The 15,464-nt window shown below is 30.9% G+C and overlaps 1 long non-coding RNA gene across 1 annotated transcript in view; it reads right to left on the bottom strand.

Moving 5' to 3' along the window:
- The window catches only part of LOC134233040 (uncharacterized), a 78,141-nt gene extending 69,086 nt beyond the window's left edge, over positions 1-9,055 (bottom strand). The window contains exon 1 of the long non-coding RNA XR_009984902.1: positions 8,989-9,055. This is a non-coding gene — a long non-coding RNA (uncharacterized LOC134233040). The remainder of the gene's footprint in view (positions 1-8,988) is intronic.
- Between the last annotated feature and the right edge of the window lie 6,409 nt (positions 9,056-15,464).

The raw sequence follows: 15,464 nt of genomic DNA, 5'->3' as shown, positions 1-15,464 counted from the left end.
TATATTACGCATTAGTGCGACATGGTGTTAAAGTGATATCTCACTTATTTTTCATAAGTTCAGACAAACAAAAGTTAAAAAGGTATGTCTATTTGATTTGTTACTTTATAACGATAAGACTTTCCTGTAAATTATACAATTTAAATCAATAGCGTTTCATAGATATCACAGATCTAAAAAAAAAAACCAATTTATTTCCGACTCAGAAATAAATATCAGAAACAATTTTAATGAAATTAAATAGTAGATACGTTGGGATAGTTACGTTACAAATGGGTGAACATTATTGGTGAACATTGAACTTAAACGTGAAAAACAAATATCATGATATTCTACGCTTAATCATGTATTTTTATCTCATGGCTTAGATACGCCATGTACTGAGTAGATAGCTTTAAAATAATCTTGAAATACTATGTTTATCCCAATATTTTCTTGAGAAATAACCGTCAAAAAATTCTGATGTTTTCATCGGGTAAAAAATAAAAAAGAAGATCCCTTGCCTTTCACACGTTTTACAAAAAATATGCATTTTTTCGCCAATGTTGAAAAAAGAGCGTTCAGGAGAACTATAATGTTTATAAAGATGTTGATGGTTCTTACTTCTTATTTCAAACCTATCGTATATACTCGCCTATAAGTCGGTCCGCATATAAGTCGGTTATATTTTTTAAGGTTATTTTGCTGGTATTTGTCATTGACCCGCATATAAGTCAGTACAAATTTTTGCCTGAATCAGATGTCGGTTTCTGATAAATGTTCTGATGTTTTAACTTGATATCAATTAATATTTTTAAATGGATACGATATTTAAATCAAGTAAATAATGCCTTCTAAAGGTACAAAAATAAAATCATTAAATGAATGTATTATGAACTTTACGTTTGATATTAGAGTACAAAATTGTATAATGTATCAAGAATTTGCTCAACGATAGCTCTTAAAAATGTCTATAGAATATGAGAATTCGCCATTCAGGAAAGACCTTTTATGACTCGCCTATAAGTCGGACATAGACTTTTGGACTAAAATTTAACTCCCAAAAACCGACTTATAGGCGAGTATATACGGTATGCCTAGACTACAAATCAAATCAATTTATTTATGAAAAGATATGAATGATTTGACAAAATAACTTTCTACTTACCTATCTTTTATATCCTTGAGGTTTATCAAAACTACAATTCAGCAAGATTAACAAAGTTAGCTAAACTGCCTACACAGGTAAAGTTAACTGTTATATTCAAAGATGTTTCGTAGCACGAATTTTTCCACAATCGACACATGCAATGAAACATATTTTTTGATAACCTTTAGATCTAATACATGCTATGGCTTGCTTTCGTATTTAAGTGGCATGGCGTTAAAAAAATAAAACAAATTTGCCTTTCCATTGGAATGATTTACAATGCTATCTGTAACCCAATAATTTTCTTGTTTAGTGTTTTTGCGTAAGGATTATTTAACTAGGTCTGTATACCTTCTTAACAGAGCAGAAATAGCAGTATATACACTCTTTATGTTAACTTTCTTGTAACAAGAAAAATGACGATGTTAACTTTTCTAATGACAAAACACAATAAATTAATACAGCCTCAAATATGACACTTGATTTTTTCCCTCAAAATGTACAAAGAGAGGACCATCTAAGTTGTTGTAACCTGTGTCCAATTCCGTTGACATTTTGTCAATAAAATATGTTCAAAATAAGTGCTCGTTCTGTTTATAATTAATTTCAAAACAGTAAATAAATACGCTCATATTAAGGGAGCACTAACCATCTCAAAATTGAAATTTCGCTAATGGTGTGATCAGAATTATATTTATATTTGCAAATATAACCTCTCATTGGATCAATTAACAGACACAGACTTCCTTTTATACAAAATATCCAGAAATAAGTCAATCAATTGCAATTTGTAACAAATGAAACAAAGTATTTCCTTTTTTTAATGATTTAGGTTGATATTAAATCAGAGCTTATCTGTTTATTAGTTTATTTTAAAATATATTTTATTCATATAAAGAAATGGATTGAACAGCAGGCATAAATGCCTATGCCTATGATCGTTCTGTTTATTAATATGATATGTTCACTCCTCAATTGCACCTGGTCGCACCTCTGATGTTTTGGAGGTCGGTGATTGTTCTGCTCCTTCTTTGTATTGGTTATGGACTTTTTATCCTGAAAACTGTTCATTACATGTATCCTCATATGTTTCATGTGTATCAGTTGGCAGAGAAAGCGTTGGCTAGTCCTCAACATTATATACCTAACCAATAGAGAGAGTACATGTTTTAATTTGTTTTACAAATTAGTACGATACAGAGATACATTATTCCCTGAAGAATAGAAATCAACCTGTTATTTTATCTTAAGTTATTTTTGAGAATTTCTTTTATAATATAAAAAATAAAACTAAACATTTCATTACACCCAATGCTATGTAATAAGTGTCTACATGTATTTACTTTGGTTGATAACGCAAAATCAGAACTTTGCCCCAGGAAAGATAACAGCCATTGTATGAACTAGTATCAAGTAGGTCCATAAATACTGTATATTGATATTAATTCTACCACATTTTTGCCGAGATCAAAGAAATACCGCGTACTTTCATCCCCAATAAACCACTAACGTCATAAAAAATATCATGTCAGAAACTTATGTCAGACTGGTAGAACTGAAATAAATATTTCATTATAGAATCTAAATGCTTATTTAGATCATATCTTTATGTCGCCTTAGCACAGTCCCCCAACGTGTTTGCATTGCCTGAAACATCTGATAAATGTCTAATTATATTTAGCATTATTGAGCTGTTCCACGACACATCCTGATTTTACTGATAATGAAAAAGACAACTGATTTCTTTTATATTCATAAAAATGTCATTCATTATACGACTGTTGTTCAAAAAGTTCGTGAACGATGTAAAGGTTCGCTAAATTACATGTAATTTCGAGAAATTTTTTTTTAAAAGTCCCATTTTATTTTTGAAAATATTTGTTTTCTTGAATTGTGAAGTTTTATTCCATTCGATTTGATAGAAATTAATTTACTTTATTTTAAAATCAACATGTTTTGTAACCACGGAGCATACGGCAATGTAAATGTAAGGTCAAAAACATAGCGTCAAAAATTTCTTTGAAATACTATCCCTATACATTTCACACAGTATAGTTCAATGATCAGTTATTAAAGACCTTTTTGGAGCAAGATATTTTTTCCTAACAATTTCTCTTGTTGTATTATTTCTCTTATCAATTATCTTCTTTCTTTTACTACTTAACTTTTCTTTCACAAGATCAGCAACTCTGAAGCGCCTGTCTTTCCATGACGTTACAACTTTTTAAAAGTTTTCGTTCAGATTTTACTAGGTTAACTGTTTCTTAACAGATTATCCGAGATCGAGTCTCTGGCACTTAAAAACACTCTGTCCATAGTAATTACGTCAATTAATACATACACAAAAAAAATTCTTTCATTTTTTTAAACCAGGATATCTCTAGATATATTTTTATTGATTTTTAGACCATATCTACTTTTAATTTAAATTTTACTTTTTAAAATCATTGCAAGGAATGAATGAAGACATTTATATTCTAAAAATGTGGGTATGGGTTATTCCTGTTCAAAAGGCTGTTTAGTTAAATTTATTTGGTCAACAATTATTAAATATATTGTTTTGTTAACCATAGATGCAATCTTTAATACCTGTCAGTTCTTAAAACAAGAGGCCCACGGGCCTTATAGGTCACCTGAGCATTATGCAACGACTTTCCAGTTACAGTGTATTGAATTTGATTCAATAACATGTTTTTAAGCCAGATGCAATATGGCATTCACAATTTTGAAAGAGCACCATTGATCATCATAACAATAAACTTAGCAGTTGCTTAGCTTGGTTACTGAATACCCATATGCAGGGTAGGGGAACAAAAATGCACTCCAACTAATCAGTAATATTCATCAATAATCAGTAGTGCCCGTAACACTCTGACATAAACCTCTGACCCTAGGTTGCACAAATTTTTAAAAGGCACCCTTAAAATTGCCTATCAAAAAGTAAATAATTGTTTTATAAATACAAAGGACCAGATTTCAAACAATTAATTCATTTCCAGTATATAAGTAGAGCCCCCCCCCCCCTGACCCTGGGGCCTTGAAATTCACAATTCTGCAAGATTAGGGCCCTTGCTCGTCATAACTATATAGGTAGTTCATCTGCTTCATACCCAGAGACAATTTTCAAAGATTTAATGTATTTTCACTATATAATCAATAGAGCCCCCCCCAAACACCAGAACCCTTGACCCTGGGGCCATAAAATTCACAATTTTGGTAGAGGCACTCTTGCTCATCATAACTATTTACTTACTTGGTTAATTTAATACCCAGGGGCAGAGAAGAAGATTTTCAAAAAAATCATGTATTTTTACTATAAAATCAATAGAGCCCAATCCTTACACCAGAACCTCTGACCCTGGGGCCATAAAATTCACAATTTTTGTAGAGGCACTCTTGCTTATCATAACTATGCACTTAGTTAGTTTATTTAATACCTAGGAGCATAGAAGAAGATTTTCAAATAATTCATGTAATTTCACTATATAATCAATACAGCCCCCCCCCCCCCAACACCAGAACCCTTGACCCTGGGGCCATAAAATTCACAATTTTGGTAGAGGCACTCTTGCTCATCATAACTATGCATTAGTTAGTTTATTTTATACCTAGGAGCAGAGAAGAAGATTTTCAAAGAATTCATGTAATTTCACTATATAATCAATAGAGCCCCCCCCCCCCAACACCAGAACCCTTGACCCTGGGGCCATAAAATTTACAATTTTGGTAGAGGCACTCTTTCTCATTATAACTTTGCACTTAGTAAGTTTATTTAATACCTAGGAGCAGATAAGAAGATTTTCAAAGAATTCATGTAATTTCACTATATAATCAATAGAGCCCCCCCCCCCCCCAACACCAGAACCCTTGACCCTGGGGCCATAAAATTCATAATTGTGGTATAGGCACACTTGCTCATCATAACTATGCACTTACTTGGTTTATTTAATACCCAGGGGCAGAGAAGAAGATTTTCAAAGAAATCATGTAATTTCACTATATAATCAATAGAGCCCCACCCCACCCCACCCCAACACCAGAACCCTTGACCCTGGGGCCATAAAATTCACAATTTTGGTAGAGGCACTCTTGCTCATCATAACTATTTACTTACTTGGTTAATTTAATACCCAGGGGCAGAGAAGAAGATTTTCAAAGAAATCATGTATTTTTACTATATAATCAATAGAGCCCCACCCTAACACCAGAACCCCTGACCCTGGAGCCATAAAATTCACAAATTTGGTAGAGGCACTCTTGCTCATCATAACTATGTACTTAGTTGGTTTATTTGATACCCAGGAGCAGAGAAGAAGATTTTCAAAGAAATAATGCATTTTCACTATATACTTATTTAGCCCCGCCCTAGCACTAGAACCCCTGACCCCAGAGCCATGAATTTCATAATTTTGGTAGAGGACTCAATGCTGATTACAATCATGCAAATAGTTTGACTGCTTGATGTCCAGGAGTAAAGAAGAAGATTTTTAAAGATTGCATTAATTTTAGTGGTTTTGGCCCCACCCCTCAGGCCCCAGGGGGGCAGGGATCATGAAATTCACAATTTTTGTTCCCCTTCACCCATAGATGCTTTGTGCCAAATTTGGTTGAAATTGGTTCAGTGGTTGCAGAGAAGAAGCTGAAAATGTTCAAATGTTAACACACGACACACGACGAACGACGGACGACGGACGACGACGGACGAAAACGGATAGCAATAGGTCACCTGAGTTTACTCAGGTGACCTAAAAATGGCATATAAACAGTTTAAATTCAAGAAGTATTAAGAATAGGGACATTTTTATTTTTTTTTTCTTAAACACACGGACAGATTCGACATCCTTTTTTTAATCTTTTTCAATCAAGATTTCAAATATTCTCTTAATTGGCAAATGAATATTTCTGATTTTCACAAGTTTTCAGACAAATTTGATGTAATTTTGTGCAAAGGCGAAAGCTAAATAAAATGTTATCACACTTCTTTATGTTCAAAATTAGTTGCTGAATTTCTAGAGGCGTGTACTCTGATATATGTTGTATCGAAATTATTCTGCGAAGATGTCTTTTATTTGTGTTTTATTTAGTTTATAACTTATTCAATTCATTCAAATCAAAACATTAATATTTATAGTCTGACAGAAAATTCTAAAAGTACAGCCCGATCTTAAAAGAAAAAGACTCCATATAGGATTTGTAAAGAATGAAATGTAAGATAAAAAAGCACAAAAATTAAGATATGTGGTGGTAATCTCTAAGATAGTTTTCTTTAAACATTCAACTTTTGTTGAATTTCTGATATTTTCACACTATGTATTCCAGTAATTGCTGCCGGAAACACGGCAAGATGTCTTATATATCTTGATCTACGTATTCTTTTTTAAGAATCAGTAATGGTTTAATCAGTTCAATTTTCGATATTTTCATGCTGACAATTTCATGTTTTATAAAGGGCCTTGTAAAATGTAATGTTTAGAAAAATCATTCATATAATTCATTTTTTTTTATAATTTATATATTTTTACATGACTGTATATAATAAACTAAAACTTAAGTTTTAATCAAGTGAAGATGATCATCAGCATTAGTGGAAAGAACATGATTTATATTCTACTGGACTATACAGAAATGATCCTTTATTTAGATTAAAATATTTGATATATTATAACTTCTTTTGTTACATAACTTTACGGGTAATACTTGACAAAAATTTGAATACATTAAATTGCGTCCAAAGGTACCTGTTATAAATAGTTAAAAAATGACCAAATATTTCATGATCACTTAGAAAGAAATAAAAGAATGACGTTCATGTCGGAAATATGTATTTGAGTTTATACACTTATTTACATTGTAATTTTCTGCGCCCAAATTATATTTTTTTGTCGATTTAAAGATTCGTACTGAATCAGACTAAATAAAGAATGATTGGACTTAGTGTACAAAAAGTGGCCCCCGGTAAATTGTGCAAAAATAAAGTATAGAAAGTAGCCTAATGAGATGAATAAAGCAATTCTTCTAGGTCTTAATCGCAACTTTGCAAAATTATAGGAATTAAAAGTAAGTAAGAATAAAGATCGAGGCTGTGTTTTGTAAGAGGGGTCACTGCAATTCATGAATTTCCATTGTTATTCAAAGGTATTCCGATCTTTAAAGCTGGAATACATGGTGAGCGCATTCTTGCCCAAATTTCTCAAAAGGACAGAAGGTGTAGAACTATTGGAAAAACAACATATTTAAAGGAGAATTTTGGGCAAGCCTGCGCTCGGGGTAAACTTTTTGAAAAAAAGGTACAAAACGCCGATCGTTTTCTTCGCTATTTACGGGTATTTACATGTCATTGACCTCATTGTGACCTGTTTAGTATTCCAATATATCACGTGATTTGTAGACTCAGGTAACTTTGTGAATACAAAAAAATCAATAAAACACGTGGCTAAAGCTCCGATTGATAACACAGCATCGAAAAGCGGTCAACTTGTACCGTTATATGTACATTTTCAATTAATCAACATCGAATTCTTTTTTCGGCTTAGTATTTTTATAGGGTAATGGAATATAAAATTCGACAAAATGTAATTATATTTTATTTATTGTAGTCCTTGGATTTAGGGGCACGTTTGGAGGGTCAAAGAATTTCAAAGAGATTAAGTCCCAATCGTCGCAATACCATCATTCCTCAAAGTGTTTTACTGTAAAAATATATTATTATGCACACAGGGTATAAAGTACGTAGATGGTTTAACACTGGATTCCTTTCTGGGACCCCCCCCCCCTCCTCCGAAAAAAAAAAACAAGCAAACAAAAAAAAAGAAATCACACGTACATACATTTAATGAAATTGTTTTATGGTAATAAAATATCACCACACCACACGCAGCATCACAACAACAAAAGAATTCTGTACACCATTATATGTACTAAGTATTTACTGTACTGTTAAAAGTACGTAGAGAGAGAGAGAGAGAGAGAGAGAGAGAGATTCGACACAGCACTAATTTTTTTAGAAGATAAAAGTTAGAGAAGTTTTTTCTTAAATGGGATTTTATTCCGTTTTTATTTACAAACTTGTAGGCTTATTTTATCAGTTTATCTAAGTAAAGTGTTAAATTTTAACCTAAATTAGAAACGACTAAAATTGAGTGGAAAATCTTGATTTAGGGAGGGAGTACATGTACATCCCCATGCAAGATTACCCAGCCCCTCCCCCCCCCCCAAAAAAAAAAAAAAACTAGCGTAATGCTTGAGAAGTTCTTTGTGTTTACTTTTCTGTATATTTTGTAGCCATTGTAACTGGCTATTTATACGTTTTCAATCGATCGATAAAATGCCCCGCCTACTCCGAATATTAATGTGACACAATTAAAACCCAACTCGGACAAGCGCAACATTCCGGAATTAACATCCACTAGAGGGCTTTTTTAATTACCTTAAATAAAACTAAAGCGCTGTTTTCAATAAAATTTTTTGCAAGTAATGTACCACACTGATAACAAAATATTGGTTAGATGTAAAATTATTAAGATTTGAGTTAATTAGATAAAGTTAGAGGGGTCCAAAAAAGGGGCCACGGCACTATGCTTAAGTGGAAACATTCTTTCACAGATGATTCTCCTCTTTCAACATAGATGTCCCCCTTCTGTTTCTAGGCTAAAAATATTGAATTGAATTAATTCAAATTTATATAAAAAAGGAAAGAATTATATTCTACTTGTATAATTGAACATATTGAATCCTTTTAATGGACTTTTAACATTCTATAATGTTAGTGTAACTGAAATAAAGGTTATGATTAAATGTTTGATTGTTAATCAAATTAAAAAAAAAGAATAATAAAAAGGCATGGCTTTGTTGGATACTACCTCTCTTAAGTACTTGAGCATCTGTTTCCAACTTAGATCATGTTCATCTCTATTATGTCGTGGACATGGTGAGGACGATACAGAAGGATAAGCTGAATAAAACTCAACTGCTTCTAAATCACGTATGAAAACAGCATCATCGCTTTCCTCTGTGACATTGGTTGGTTTGCAGGCAAATCCAGGAAAATATTCAACCGGTTTATGAAAAGTGCGTGTTAGTTGTTCTAAAAATGATTCAACCTTACAACGAATCTTCACTATGACTTCTTCCTGCAAAGGTCTTGAGTTCTAGGTATCATTTAGTAGGTGAATTTGTGTTCTACTAAAACCTAAATCGATTCAATTTTTATTGTCCTTGCAATTGTGGAAGTTTACCGTCTATCTGTGCCTCCTATTCGTCCAAACTTGCCATGACAAGTCTATAGAAGTAAAAATGTGACAAAAACTCTGGAAATCTAAATTTTAAAATACTGGTATGTTTTGTCCTTGTAATTTGCTCAAAATCTTCATCTGAGAGTTCGTGTTTATTTACACTTGGAGCATAGATTATTTTCCTTCCCTACAGCGGAAATTCCAGTCTATCATCTCATGTAACCCTTGGGAATATTGCGCAATAGAAACTATAGTCCTTAACTCTGCTATGAGGGCAATTCCTTTTTCACACTTTCATAGTTCAAGCTCTACTTCTTAAAAGACCGCGTTCAGAAGTATATATATGAAATGTTGTGCAAGGGGATTGAATATAAGTTTTTAATAATAAAAATATTCTCTGTAGAAAAGGAAATTCAGAAAAGTTTATAACAGCAGATTTTTATCCTTAAAAATTAATTTTTGGTCAATTATTTAATTGTATAATTCTTTTTTAAAACATTGAGGAAAATGTCTATACTTTTATTTTGTCTTATCGTATTTTCACATATTTGTAAGAAAAACGATAACTCTTCAATCTTGATTGTTTAAACATTCAGAAAATGCTAGATTTCTTTAATAGTATAGCTGTTTCAAGCAGGATTTAGCTCTAAATGAAATAAACGAACTTAAAAAAATTATAAAAAAGCATTCTTGAGTTACAATCATTATTAAAGCATTGTTATTCCATCATAGTGTTAAATAATTGATTTTTGTCAGAGGGTTTCGATAACGTTGATCGGTGACGTCACAACTGCATCATAACAAAAATTAAAAGAATGTGATATCGGCACAGCTTGTATCCACAGATGTTTGAGAGGAAAATACTTTATAAATCGTTTTTGATTTATTAGAGAAAATATGCAGTGATCAAGTCTACTGATTTTATAGCCGTGTGTTTTTCTTTACTGAAGACAACAAACCGCGCTCTTATTCAAGCCAGGATTTCTTCTAATATTCTTGCCAACATCAAAGAATGCAATTGAAATATAATTAATAAATAACGATTATTCAGTGAACTGTGCTCTGCTTTGAATTTTGTATATTGTTTAATGGACTTTGAGATTGAATACTGTTCGTTATGTCCATATCCTTCTTCTAGTATTTCGGACGACTGTAAATCTTTCGCAATTGCGTCATGCAATCAAAGAATAGTTAACATCTATATCTCAAGGCTCCAATTTTTATTGAAGCTTGAATAATTTACACATTCAGTGCAGTTTTCAAAAATCATAGAGGGTAAGTAAAATAAGGTCAAATGTTTCCTTTAGAACGAATAGTTCTTTAGGTAGGACAAAACACCCGGGGATTCTATTTTAACCCATTTCTTAAAAAGAACTGGAGGAAAAAAGAATAATTTTACTCTTTTGACAACAATGAATGATCTCTGAAAGAAAAATATTAAGTTTTGGCATATTAGCGTTAAATTTTTAAAAAAATCAGAGAATTCTATATATTGGTCAATTGAGAGCTTACATTTTGGAATGTGTTTACACTATCTAAAAGCAATACACAAGCATGTAACAGTCTGTTATAAAATGCAGTGTAAATTTTGTTCCATGAATAGTAGAGGAATGATATTTGGACACATATATAAGGAGTCTCCATTCTTTATGTACTACAAAGGTCAAGGTCATATCAAGAGGTCAGAGGTCAAATATCATGACGTCATCTACTGAATCTTTTAGTTTTCTTGCCATTGATTTTTTTAATTGCCAAAATATCTTAAACCACAAATTCAATTTTCTTTCTTTTTACACATTTTATTCCAGGACCCATTTGAATCATTTTGTTGATTTTTTGTAAAATTTGAATTATACATTTTCTCTTAAAAAACTTTAACTGTCGGATATTTACATGTAAATTTTAAGTTTTTGACACAGTGTATCTTCTATTTCATTTAATATTTAACCCAATTTTTTCAGTATCAATGTGACTTACAGATTTAACGTAACAAAAAGGTTATCTCTAATAACAGTATGACACAAATTTGCAATAGATAAATAGAACATTCTAAAATAAGGCTCATTCTCAAGTCGAATGACTTATTTCACAATCTTGTTACAGGGGTCTGATAGGCCATATTTCAGACTATGTGGGCAAAAAATGTTCGGCTTATTTTTCTAAGCTATTAAAACAAACACTTTACTTCGAAGTTTTAAAACGGAAATGTCTGATTAATTTTAGTGACAAAATTTGTAATTGTCTGTCAATTTAAAGAGCCTTTGATCACAAGGTCCCATCAACAAACATAATTAGCATCATTGATCAGATTAAATGGCTGTAACCTTAGTGATTGTTTGTAACCAGTCACACATGTGAAGTTGTTTTGTTATGATAAAGTTTAACTGCTGACTGTTCTTGTACTTGGTTATAACAACAAATTTCACTTCCAAGAGACCATCTGTTTTAAATTTTTGTTTATAATTTTTTCTGCATTGAGAAGGTAAAAATAAAACATGAAGATTGAATTTTGAATCTCTAGTTACCGGTATGTCTTTGCACGTGTAGAATTTACATTGTGAGCATTTTGTCAATTTTCAATACTATAGTCATTGTGAATGAAAAATACTTTAAATGTTTCCCTGTGCGATAAAAATGCATTTTTTAAAAATAAGTGGTTCGGTTTAATAATTTTGAGCGCATAATATTCTTTCAATCTCCCATTAATTCTTATTTAAGATACACAGGGGATTAGTTACTGACAAATATGGAGAAGAAATCATTTTTTGTACAATAAGAATCATATTCAAGTTCTAAATTCCATCACACTTTCATCTTTCAGAGCAACGAAATCTATTGTTTGCAATTAACGTCAAGATTGATCAAATAAAAGATGTGAATGAAATTACTTTAAGTAATACTTATTTAAAAAAAAGAACATTATAGTGCGGCTTATGCATGTCTGAACTTTTAAATGTGTACACATTATTTTTAAGTGCTTCCTGTTTATTTATGTTCCCATACAAGAAGAGTTCAAACGTCCTATAATGTTTCGGTCAAAAAGTAAAAAGCACTCATTCATTTGATATTTTCTTCCTCTTTGTTTTAGTTTAAATTTGATTAAGCTCCCTAAGCGTCCTGGTAAAAGGTTGGATATTAATAATAAAAAGGTAAATATATTTTCTACATTGAATGTATCTTTTTGTTACATACATTTGTACGAGTGCTGATCCAAAAGTACTGTTTCTGTGTCCATATATTTTATATGTGGTATCATATTATCAGATATTATGTGCAAAAGATATATAAAAAATAAATCGAATGAAAATTACAACATTTAATAATGTTTAATTGAATTTATTTTATAGACGTTTAAAACATTTAACATAAACTAAAGATTGTTGCATTGTCTCAACTAAACGTCATTGGTAAATTATATATTGTTAGAATGAAAAAAAGACGAACACATTTAAGCATATAAAAGCGTTTTATCGTCCAATATTTTAAAGACAAAATATACATTATTTTTAAGTTTTTAGCTAAAAATTAAATAATCATTTAGTAATTTTTTTTTCAATCATAAATATTATTATTTATATTTGTTTTGCTTCAATGGGAAATATCTGCATTTAATGAGGGAAAAAAGAAAATTAGCCAATAAAGATATTTAATATTGATTGATTGTGTTGTTTAACGAAATTGGCTCCTGATATTTAAAGTCTTAAACTGTTTTGTCCATTATATTTTACTTTCTACAAACATATCGCTAAATGTATATGTATTGATTGATTGATTGTATACTGTTTAACGTCCCTCTCCAGAATATTTCACTGATATGGAGACGTCACCATTTCCGGTGAAGGGCTGCAAATTTGGGCCTTTGCTCGGCACTCAGGGCCATTGAGCAGGGACGGATCTTTATCGTGCCACACCTGCTGTGACACGGGGCCTCGGTTTATACGGTCTAATCCGAAGGACCGCCCCATTTAGTCGCCTTTTACGACAAGCAAGGGGGTACTGAGGATCTATTCTAACCCGGATCCTCACGGGGTCTAAATGTGTATGTAATATACGCTTATATGCTCAGGGTAACCAAATATGTCAACAGAAATACTTACAAATATATCTGCTACGTATATGCAAATAATTATGTTATTAGTGTCAAGTATTAATAAAACTAGATAATTGTTAGGAACTGGTACAGGAAAGTAATGTTTTCTTTCCTGAATGTGAAATGAAATCATTAACTATTTTACAGGAATTACGACAATAAATGAACGGATATAGGGACAGAATGACAAAGGGAAACGAAAATTCATCTAGTGAATATGTGATTTTTTAAAACTTATATTATCTTTTATATAATTTATGAATTTATTTTATCTTTTCCTTTGATTTCAGTTCAACTACACTCATGCATTTAAGAACATCACAAGTCGATGTTCAATATTAAACATTCTTTTTTGCTCTTACTGTGTATTTAAAAAATACATTCATTTCAGCAAATAATGTATATTGTTTTACTTTTCAATTTGCGCAAAACTAAATGCAATGCAATCCAAGAAAAATATCAACTATGCAATTCATTTTTATTCTTTTCTTTATAAGTAGTTCCACAAAACAAATATGAACATACATCTTTTGAAACCCGTGGCAACCATTCATATGAGGCAATGGTACATAATTCTCTACAAATTGTTTCCATTTTTGTATTTCGACATACGTTTGCACATGCAGAAACTCTTTATACTGACTTATCTATCATATTTGATCACTGACTTATCACTCCATCAGTTGATATTTATTTATATATTATACAATTGTGGACTCTTTTGGTGTTAAATATGGTTAGTTATTCACCAGAAAAATATTTATGTTGACATAAAAAAAAAGAAATTATCTATACACGTAAACTATTATAAAGAAAAATACAGCTCATTTCTAAAGTATGATTTCATGAGTATGAAAATTGAATATTTTTTTTCAACAACATATATAAAGAATGATTTGATAGTATCTTGTTAAATAATATTTTTATTGGATATTTCTATCTTGTTTTCACTTTTATTTATTATTTAATTTCAAGGAACCTGAAGACGTCCATAGATTTGAGCAGGTAATTATTCAAATTAATCTATCAACTTAATTTTTATAGCATTTAAATGTATGATTTTTTTCTAGCTCGAGTCACTTTTCTGTTTTCAATTAAAATCTTTCATTTTGTTCTTTGATTAATCATCTATATTATTTATAATGCCTTTGTTCATTTATTCAATGCTTTTAAAGCCGTGGAAATCTGTTAGAAAAAATGAAAACTCCAGGAAATATAATACTTTGAAGACGTATCTAAGAACTGTCATCTTGGTATTCCTATTTATCGCTCTCACTGCCGGACTCACAACGATGACTGTCCTCTTTAGTGTTGAGAAAAATAAAAGTAAAGGTGTGTTTTATTTTCCCTTATATTTGGTCATTTTAAATTTTATACAGTGTTTTATTTAATTCATTAGTTATTTTTTGCAAGAATATGAAATTTAAGTAAACAATTTTCCTTGATTTTTTTTTTCGTATACTAGTAAACAAAAAAGAGAAATAAATATCTGCTTCTTATAAGTACATTTGTAAGTGTCCAAGACTCAATTATTTTTGCGCAAGTTAGGATTTAAAGACTTCCAGAATCAATTTTAAAGGATGCTCTCATTTATTTTTAAATTCATTGAATTTTTCCATATTCTGCATAATATAAATGTTTACAAATTATAAGGAATTTTCCAAAAAAAATTATTAATTTGATTTGCCGTCTTGGATTTTGAATGAAAACTATAACGCTTGGAGTTCGAATTAACTATGAATTCCTAGTTGAAACAAAAAGACATTTACGAAAGTAATTATTCAAAAAATAGACCACTTAATCATTCCTCATAAATGTATTAATAGGATATTACAAGTAGAATAAGTAACAAATTCTCAATACGTAATGGTACATTGAAATTGGTATTTTTTATTCTGTCTGTAAATCGATTGCTATAATTATTTGTTGAACATGCACTAATATTATTATTATAACTATTATATGTTTAAGACATAGAGTCCACGTTTTTGTGAATGTTACAGAATAACCTCCA

The sequence above is a fragment of the Saccostrea cucullata genome, unplaced genomic scaffold (assembly GCF_032062105.1).
Source record: "Saccostrea cucullata isolate Sc308-1 unplaced genomic scaffold, CSIRO_AGI_Scuc_v1 ctg554, whole genome shotgun sequence".
Classification (NCBI taxonomy): domain Eukaryota; kingdom Metazoa; phylum Mollusca; class Bivalvia; order Ostreida; family Ostreidae; genus Saccostrea; species Saccostrea cuccullata.
The sequence above is the reverse complement of the archived record's forward strand: the minus strand, read 5'-3'. Positions and strand labels throughout refer to the sequence as shown.